Raw genomic sequence first — 10,663 nt, 5'->3', positions numbered from 1 at the left:
AAATCTTCGGTACCCTTAGGTAAAGACAAGATTGGTGCACTGCAGAGTTTTTGTTTCAAGAGCTGGAAAGCTTCTTCCTGCTTCGTTCCCCAAGAATATACCACGCCTTTTTGTGTCAACGAGGTAAGAGGTTGAGCGATCTTCGAGAAGTCTTTAATAAATCTGCGATAGTACCCAGCGAGACCGAGAAATTATCGCACCTCCAAAGGATTCTTCGGTGCCGCCCAATTTTTGATGGCATCAATCTTAGCAGGATCCACATGTATCCCCATTTCGTTAACAATGTGGCCGAGGAAGTGTACCTCTCAAATCCAGAAGTCACACTTAGAGAATTTTGCGTAGAGTTGCTCCTTCCTCAGGAGCTCCAAGATAAGACGCAAGTGTCGTTCGTGGTCCTCCTTACTCTTAAAGTAGATCAAGATGTCATCGATAAACACAGTGACGAAATCGTCGAGATACGGTTTGCACACACGGTTCATGAGATCCATGAAAACCGCTGGTGCGTTTGTCAACCTGAATGGCATAACCAAAAACTCATAATGGCCATACTGTGTTCGAAAAGCTGTTTTTGGAACATCATCCTCTCGGACTCTCACCTGATGATAGCCCGATCTTAAGTCGATCTTCGAGTAGAAACTTGACCCTTGCAACTGGTCAAACAGATCGTCAATACGTGGTAAAGGATAAATGTTCTTGACGGTTACCTTGTTAAGTTAACGGTAATCTATACACATCCGAAAGGACCCGTCTTTCTTCTTCACAAACAGAACTGGGGCTCCCCATGGTGAAGAACTGGGGCGGATAAAACCTCTATCCAACAGTTCTTGGAGTTGGTTTGACAGCTCTTGCAACTCTCCTGGTGCAAGACAATAAGGAACACGGGCAATCATGGCTGCTCCTGGTGTAAGGTCAATATGAAATTCTACCTGATGGTGTCGAGGTAAACCATGAAGTTCTTCAGGAAAAATGTCAGAAAATTCACGAACAACTGGCAAGTCTTCGATTTTCCTCTCTTCAGGCTGAGTACCGGTAACAAACGCTAAAATAGCAGGGTAGCCCTTTCGTAGACAGTTTTGAGCTTTCATGGCTGAGATGATGCCAACCACATCACTACTACGATGACCTCGAACCGACAAAGATTCTCCACTGGGGAGAGGGATATGCACGAGTTTCTCCTTACAGAGAATTTTCGCTTGATGTTTAGACATCCAATCCATACCAATGACCACATCAAAACTTCCAAGAGTAACGGGGAGTAAGTCAATGTCGAACACTTAACCCATAAGATCGAGTTTACAACCAAAAAGGACATGCGAGGCTTCAATCGATTTGCCATCAGCTAATTCTACTACGTGTTTAGTTACAAGAGGTGTAGGAGTTAACCCTAACTGACGACTGAACCCCAAAGACACATAACTCCAATCGGCAGAAGAGTCGAATAAAACAGAAGCAAATAGATTGTTCACGGAAAACGTACTAGTCACAATGTTACCATCATTCCTAGCTTCCCCAGCACCAATGGTAAACACTCTTCCATGCGCACCGTTCCCACCATTGTTCCCATTATTGTTGTTCCCAGTGTTGTTCTTGTGCATTCTGATTTAGTTGAGGGCAATCGCGCCTGAAACGACCCTCGTCTCCACACTGAAAACACCCCTTACGATTTCCCTGATTCTGTTGAGGTTGTTGCCTCTCCTGTTGCTGTGGCTACTGTTGCTGTGGGGGTTGCTGCTACTGCTGTTGTCTTGGGAGTGGAGCCCTGCAATCTCTAGCCATATGGCCCACCTTGTTGCACCTGTGACAGACTCAGGTGCACGGCCCACGATGATGAAAGTTGCACTTGTTACACTTGGGTTGCTTTCCTGTGTAAGAACCCAGATTCGAGTTGTTGCTCTGATTCTGATTAACTGAGGATGACTGGCTAAAACTACGATTGTTGCCGGTGTCTAGCTTCTTCTGTGACTGATTCGGATTGGACACCTTGTCCACATCATTCCATTTACGTTTGCTGCCGGTGGCAGGAGTAGTAGCTGTAGCAGTAGTAGCAGTAGTAGCAACACGTGGTGGTAGCAAGCCACGCTCCACCTCCTGATCTGTGATCTTGTGAGCTAAGCGGATGATCTGAGGTAGGTTGTTGAGGTTCGCTGTGACAACTCGAGTTTCCAAGATTTCCATCTTCGCACTATTGCATGTTAATTGTTTAGATTGTTGTTGACACGACTTGTTTGTTTTCACAACTGTACACGTTTGTGATATATTAAATTGTATTGTGATTGATATGTTATATATGGTGTGTCTTATAAGTGTACATGTTAATATATATTTTCGTTATTATTAATATTTTGTTTGGTATTAATATTATTCTTTAGTTATTGTAATGGAACTATAGTCGAAATCACCCCAACCCAAATGCCCCACCCGAAAACACCCTGTGGCGAAAACACTTTGGTGTTTTCGTCCACTGCAAACAGCCGAAAAGAACAAATGGGCTTTGGCCCAGTAGCGATTAGATACAAGGTCTTGTTCTTAACCTTTACGCGAAGTCGGTAACTGGCAACCCTAAATCATCTCTCACATTCTCTCTCGCTACCCTTGAACCTGACGGCAAACTTGTAGTTGTCTCGACTCTTCGCGGTTAGTGTTAACCTTTAACCGATTGTTTGATTTAAAGCAATTGTATGAACGATTTGTTGTTTATTATCATAACTATGGTTGTTTTGTGAACGCAAGACTGGATGATATGTATGTATATATATGTTCACAAACTGTTATGTATATTGGATGATATGATCGACTGTGTGTGTCTGTTAATGTTGATCTGAATGATATTAACGTGATCAGGAATTCGGTTATGCGATATGTCATGCTAGTCGACTGGTTGATGGATGCATATATGTTTGATTGTGAACTGATTAATTTAGGTGACTGTATGAATAGATCAGATTGATCAAAAGGCTGTTACTATCGATGTAAATGTTAGGCGATGATTAGGGTTATTGTAGTTTGCAACTGATGATGTTGTTGATTGATGTAACCGACGAATACTAAATCCCCCCCACGAAAACACTACATTGACGAAAACACTTTGGGATTTCATTGCCCAAGTGTTTTCGGCCCAAAGGGATTTCGGCCCAAGGGGATTTCGGTACATAGTGATTTCGCCATACAAGTGTTTTCGTCGTGCATTGTGATTTCGCCAAGTGTCCGTGTCAGTTAACTTAGTTAAGTTAGTTTATTAACTAGGTTAGATGTTAACTTTGCCAATTGCGTAACTCTGTTATATATGTGAATTCTGTTAAACTTACTAACTTGGTTAGGATAAGCATGTTAACTCTGTTAACTCTGCTAAGTTAAGATGATTAATTTCGTTAGTTATTAACTCTGCTAGTATGCAACAATATTGGTTACTTAACTCTGTTGGTTTATTAAGGTTGTTAACACTGTTAAGCTTACCATGACTGTTAATGAATACTCTTGTTAGAGGAGTCTGGGAAATCTACTATGTGAAGTGTGAATTATGTGAACTTGATTAACTGTTTGCGCGTTACATGATGTTAATCGTCCAGTACCCTTAGTGATCTAATTACATGTGAAACTTTACAAACATGTACTGATTGATTATACGTGCATACGATAGGACTTGATTGATTTCTTGCGAGCACATAGTTTAGCATACCGAGCAAACCAAGGTGAGTTCACACTCTTACCAAGGCATGGGATTCCCGGGGTTGGGAATGGGATTGAATGGTTACTTGTACTTACATCACTATGGAAATACGTACCACTGACCTCGTTAGGTGTAGGACACCTATAGAAACAGCTAGACTGGTAAAACACGGGAAGCCCCCACTAATCTTCGCACACATGCCTAGGAGGCCGGGATAAAAACATTAATCTTCGCACACATGCCTAGGAGGCCGCGATATGAATACTAATCTTCTCATACATGTCTGGGAGACCGCGACACAAATACAACTAGTCTAGGATACATGGGAAACCCCCACTAACCTTTGCATACATGTCTGGGAGACCGCGATACGAATTAATACGATACCTGGTACAGAACGAACAAATGATTTATGAAACGAAAACTATAACTAAACATCCGACTGTGAACTCGCTCAACTTTGTTGTTGACTCGTTGTTACATGCCTTGCAGGTCGTTAGGTACTCATGGAGCTTGCACGGGGAGGCACAGTCGTTGTGGGACATGGATCGTGGATGCCTTATTAAACGTTTATGACATTTCAAACTTATTACTTATGTTGGGTTTTACATTTATGCTCCCGCTACACACTGGATTATGTTTTGGTTTTTGAACACCTTTCATGTTGATGAATGACTTTTACCTATTACTTATAATGTTCAATATGATTGGTGGCTTGATCCTGGTCATGTCACGCCTCCATGCGGTGATACTCCGCGTGTGGATTTTGGGGGTGTGACAAATTGGTATCAGAGCCATTGGTTATAGTGAACTTGGTTTTAATAAGGGGAAAAATTTTTTGTTAAAATCTGACTATAACCTGTATAGTGCTCAACGACCCACAATGACGCTTCGCTCCACGTGCAAGACTCAACACTATAGGTAATACTGTTCATGTTTACATTGCCTACTTGCTAGATTTCATAGAACTTTGCTCATGGTATGCTTAGATAAACGTAACAACTATTGCTTGAGAACACTTGTGTGCTTACTCTCTTCTGTCATCGCATTTTTTTTCGTGAACCTCTCTCACTTATGTTGCCTTTGATATGAAGATCATGGCAGGACGCATTAACATGACACAAGCCCAGTTGACGGCTCTGATTAACGAACAAGTTGCAGCGGCACTTGCAGCCGCACAAGCAGGAGGTATGCCCTGCAGTCGTAACACACTCTAGGATCTTTAGATCCTACACTCCTAAACCAACTCTTGTGTTTAACCTTGTCCTGATTCTTATACACAACAGGGCAACACGCTCAGCCACCTGTTTGCACCTTCAAGACTTTCATGGACTGTCGTCCTAGCACATTCAGTGGCACTGAAGGAGCAGTTGGACTCCTCCATTGGTTTGAAAAGCTCGAGTCCGTATTTGAGATGTGTGAATGCCCTGAGGCTCGCAGGGTGAAGTACGCCACTGGTACTCTCGAAGGCATTGCGCTGACTTGGTGGAATGCGCAAGTTCAGATGTTAGGGTTGGCAGCTGCTAACGCCACCCCTTGGAATGATTTCTAGGAACTAATCAAGCAAGAATACTGCACATGAGATGACATCCACAAGTTAGAAGTGGAGTTCTTCAATCTGAAAATGACGGAGGTTAGAAATTGAGGCGTATACTAAAAGGTCAAACGAGCTGGCCATCTTGTGTCCAACTATGGTGGACCCTCCTATCAAGCGTATTGAGTTGTATCTCAAAGGGCTAACACCAAAAATTCAAAGTCATGTGACATCGGCCAACCTTGCTAATATCCAGGATATTACACGTCTTGCTCATCACCTCACAGATCAGGCAGTGGAACAGAACAAGCTGCCCAAACGTATCAGTGCTACTAATGTTACTACTTCCGCTACTCCCAGTGACAACAAGTGGAAATGGGATGGGGATTCCAGTAAGGGTTCAGCTACAACTCAGTCTCAGGCACAACAACAAAAGATTGATAACTACCAGAGCCCGGGTCAGCAATTTTCTAGTAATCAATGACAGGGTGGATATCGAGGAAACCTCCCAAGGTGCAACACATGCAACAGGCACCACAATGGCCAGTGCAAAAAGGGTCGTTGTCAGCGGTGTCTCAAGATGGGTCATGAAGCTAAAGATTGTAGGAGCTCACGACCTGCGAATCAGCAACAACAACCACCCGCTCCACGAAACCAGCAGCAACAATAAATGCGAGGCAACAGGGGATGCTTTCAGTGTGGTGCTGAAGGCCACTTCAAACGTGACTGCCCCCAGTTAAACCAGAATCAGAATAACAACAACAATAATCAGGGTAATGGGAACCACAACGGGGGAAACAATGATGGAAATAATGGCGCCAGGGGTCGTGCATTTGTGCTGGGTCAGGGTGATGCAAGGAATGATCCTAACGTGGTAATGGGTAAGTTCCTTCTCGATGACTTTTATGTCACTATATTATTTGATTCGGGTGCGGATACTAGTTATATGTCTTTCAAAGTTAGTCAAATGCTCAAGCACACACCATGTGACAACTCGAACTTTAGACTTGCTTTGATGTAACGTTACGTGCTTATGAGAACTGAATTATATTATTTTAAATGAATGTTTGTTATGTGCCTTATGTGTATGTATGTTATGAGAATGTTACACGAGTCCAAACCGCACACCATAACTAATCGCACAAGCCCATTCGGGCCTCATGCTTTGCACACCTTGGGCAGCCCAAGAGTGGGTTCGACCCACTTCCTTTAGTCACGTAAACCCCATAGTTGGGGATGGATGGGCATTGTTAGTTGTTACAATTTACACATTAACACACACAAGAACCCTAGGCTTTCTCTCTCTCTCTCTCTCCTTGCTTGGAAACTCGACGGCAAGAGCATCTCCATTCGGATTGTCCTCTTCTCCTTCTCTAATCCGGTTAGTGTGATTGTGATTTGTATTGTTAGATAGCATGTTGTTTATACGTGATTTCATGTTCATTCGGATAGTTGTTGATGATGTGTGATGATAATACTCTTGTTAATCGGTTATATAGTCACGAAATCGGAATTGTATGATGTTGATTAATCCATGGTTATGTGCTATGATTCGGGTCGTGGTTTGTCAATAAGATTTTGATAAATGGATCCCTCGTACCCCTGATTTGCAAGTTCATTAATGTTTAAAAGTTTCTTGAATGCATGATCTAGTAATCGGCTATCATATATTGTTTCGGGTATTAGAATTGATAGGCTACGGGGTAGTTATATTTCAAGGATTAATCTAATTGAAAGTTATAAGATATGGTTCATATGCACAATTACTGATTTATTTGCTGGTTCGATGTTCTTGGATTGTTATGAATATGCATGAAATCTGAATTAACTGTTGATTGATCGGAATTGTGAAACTGTCCAAGGTGTTAGCTGAAATCACGGAGTTTAATTGACTAGAATTACGGAAACCAGTTACACACACACGGTTGCGACTCGGTATCACCAATTGCGACTCGAAACCTCACACCAGCAACAGCACGAACCGCAACCACGGTTGCGAGTCATATCGCGACTCGTAACCAGACCATGATGAGCCGTGACCACCTGTTGCGACTCGTAACCCGGTTGCGACTCGAGATCATTAGTTGCGACTCGAGGCCTGTTATGCCCGCACACACTGTTTGGACCTTGCACTATCACGGGCCCAATAGATTGGGCCAAGTAATTGGACTGTTTTCACAATTGATGTTTGGGCTGCTATGATTACTTGGGCCGGTTAATATTGAGCCTACCTGTTTAAACCGTACGAGTTGTATTGCTTAACTGTCAAAGATTACCATGATATATTCGTGTTAGAAACGTGTTAGCTTATGCGATACATATGTGTTCTACCTTAGTCAAAACCTGACTTGTATAATAACCATGATAGGACGTGGTTGACCATTTACTTGCTACCTGTACTCTTTGTGTATCTGCCGAGCAAACCAAGGTGAGTTCACACAGCCAAGGCATGGGATTCCCGGGTTGGGAATTGGGTTGGATATGTTGGAAAAGAATTACTCGTACTTACGCATACTCTAGACTATAGACCATCGTCCTCAGGTTAGTCAGGACACGTTACGTAAAGCCTACGTAACCCAGTAATTGCCATATGTCTCCCGGGTCGGGAGGACACGTTACGTAAAGCCTACGTAACCCAATACCTTCTACTGTCTTCCGGGTCGGAAGGACACGCTGCGTAAAGCCTACGTAGCCCCCACGCGTACCACTGTCTTCGGGGAAGGGCACGTCACGTAAAGCCTACGTGACCCAGTACGTATTCCTGTTCTCGGTAAAGAAGAACACGTGGTTGGAAGTTAGTCTAGTAAGTACCGTTAATGAGAAGCCCTCATTAGAAAGGATAAACGTGGGAAGCCCCCACCAGTAATAAGAACACAAGGTTTGGGAAGCCCCCACCTTTAGTACACCCTAGTATGGGAAACCCCCACTAGTTAAACATGCACTCTATACTATGAACTTACTGTGAACTCGCTCAACTAGTTTGTTGATTATTTGCTGCATGCCTTGCAGGACCTTAGGTACATTATGGAGCTTGCACAGGGAGGAGCAGGTCGTTGAGGGATACGGATCATGAACTTTATCTGAACTTATAACTATTTTGAGATTACATACTATGCTTCCGCTATTTAAACGATGTATGGTTTTGAAACATCAATCATGTCATGATGATTTACATTAATTACTTTTATTATTAAATGCTATGTTTGATATGATTGATGGCTTGATCCTGGTCAGTCACGCTCTCCAAGCGGTGGTACTCCGCGGGTGGATTTTGGGGGTGTGACAGATTGGTATCAGAGCCATTGGTTATAGAGAACATGGTTTTAATATGGGAAAACGTTTTTATTAAAACCGGACTATAACCAGAACAGTGCTCTCAACGATCCACAACGACGCTTCGCTCCACGTGCAAGACTCGACATCCTAGGTAATAAGGTTTATGTTTATTGCCTGTTTGCTAGAACTGCTTAGAACTTTGCTCGCATTACGCTTAGATACACATGATACTATAGCATGAGAAACCCTACGTGCTTACACTTTTCTGTCATCGCCCTACTCGCGAACCACTCTCATTTACGTTACTTTTACTATGAAGATCATGTCTGGACGAATCAACATGACACAAGCCCAGCTAGAGGCTCTCGTTCAAGCTCAAGTTGCTGCGGCAGTCGCAGCAGCTCAAGCAGGTAGTATATCCTGCAGTATAGGCACACACTAGGATCTTTGAATCCTACATTAACTCTCGTATTTAACTTCGTCCTATTCGTACACAATAGGTCAACACGCGCAGCAGCCTGTCTGCACATTCAAGAACTTCATGGACTGTCGTCCAAATTCTTTCAGCGGCACCGAGGGGGCAGTGGGACTCCTCCATTGGTTCGAGAAGCTAGAATCAGTATTCGAAATGTGCGAGTGCCCTGAGGCTCGCAAGGTCAAGTTTGCTACCGGCACCTTGGAAGGAATCGCGCTAACCTGGTGGAACGCGCAGGTGCAGATTCTTGGGTTGGCAGCAGCTAACGCCACCCCATGGAACGATTTCAAGGAACTCATCAAGCGTGAGTATTGCACGCGTGAAGATATTCACAAGCTGGAAGACGAGCTGTATAATTTGAAGATGGTTGGGTCAGAGATTGAAGCGTATACTAAACGGTCGAATGAGCTGGCCGTGCTATGTCCAACTATGGTGGACCCTCCATACAAGCGCATTGAGATGTATCTCAAGGGATTGGCGCCAGAAATCCAGAGCCATGTTACCTCGGCTAACCTCGACAACATCCAGGAAATTCAGCGTCTCGCTCATCGTATCACCGACCAGGCAGTGGATCAGAATAAACTGCCTAAGCGTGTCAACGCTACTGCTACAGTCACTCCTTCAGCTACTCCTGCTACTACTAGCGAAAGCAAAAGAAAATGGGATGGAGATTCCAGCAGGGGTTCAGCGACTGTTCAGCCACAAGCTCAGCAGCAGAAGACTGACCACTACCAGAGCCCCAGTCAGCAATCCTCTGGTGGTCACAGACAGAGGAGATATCAGGGAAGTCAACCTAAGTGCCATAATTGCCACAGACATCACAATGGCCCGTGTAACAAGGGTCGTTGTCAAAGGTGTCTTAAGATGGGTCACGAGGCCAAAGACTGTAGGAGTCCACGGCCTGCGTATCAGAATCAGCAGCCTCAGCAACCAGCTCCACAAAACCAGCAGCAGCAGCAGCAGCAGCCACAGCGTGGAAACCGGGGATGTTTCCAGTGTGGGGCTGAAGGTCACTTCAAACGCGATTGCCCTCAGTTGAACCAGAATCGCAACAACAATAATCAGGGCAACGGGAATAACAACAACGGGGGAAACAACAACAACGACAATGAAGCTCGTGGTCGTGCATTCGTACTAGGTCGAGGCGACGCAGTGAACGATCCCAATGTGGTTATGGGTAAGTTTCTCCTCGACAATATTTACATTACTGTTTTGTTTGATTCGGGTGCGGATACATGCTATATGTCTGTGAAAATGTGTCAACTGCTAAAACGTGCACCAACACTTTTACCCACCAAACATGTAGTAGAGTTAGCTAACGGTAAAAGTCTAGAAGCCACGCACGTAGTTCAGGGTTGTAATCTTATCCTAGCTGGTCAAGCTTTCTCTATAGATCTCATTCCCATAGTTTTGGGTAGTTTCGACGTCGTGATTGGGATGGATTGGTTATCCCAACACCAGGCAGAAATCTTATGCAGTGAGAAGATAATTCGTATTCCACGTTCTAGTCAGGAACCTCTCGAAGTTCAAGGCGACAAGAGTGGTGCAGTGGTTGGCATCATCTCATTCTTGAAGGCTCAGAAATGCTTACGTAAGGGTCACACTGCCATTCTGGCACTCGTTACAGACGCATCAGCAAAAGAAAAGAAATTGGAGGATATTCCAATTGTACGCGACTACCCTCAGGTGTTTCCTGAAGACTTACCTGGCT

The sequence above is a fragment of the Helianthus annuus genome, chromosome 1 (assembly GCF_002127325.2).
Source record: "Helianthus annuus cultivar XRQ/B chromosome 1, HanXRQr2.0-SUNRISE, whole genome shotgun sequence".
NCBI classification, from domain to species: domain Eukaryota; kingdom Viridiplantae; phylum Streptophyta; class Magnoliopsida; order Asterales; family Asteraceae; genus Helianthus; species Helianthus annuus.
Note: the sequence above shows the minus strand (reverse complement) of the source record.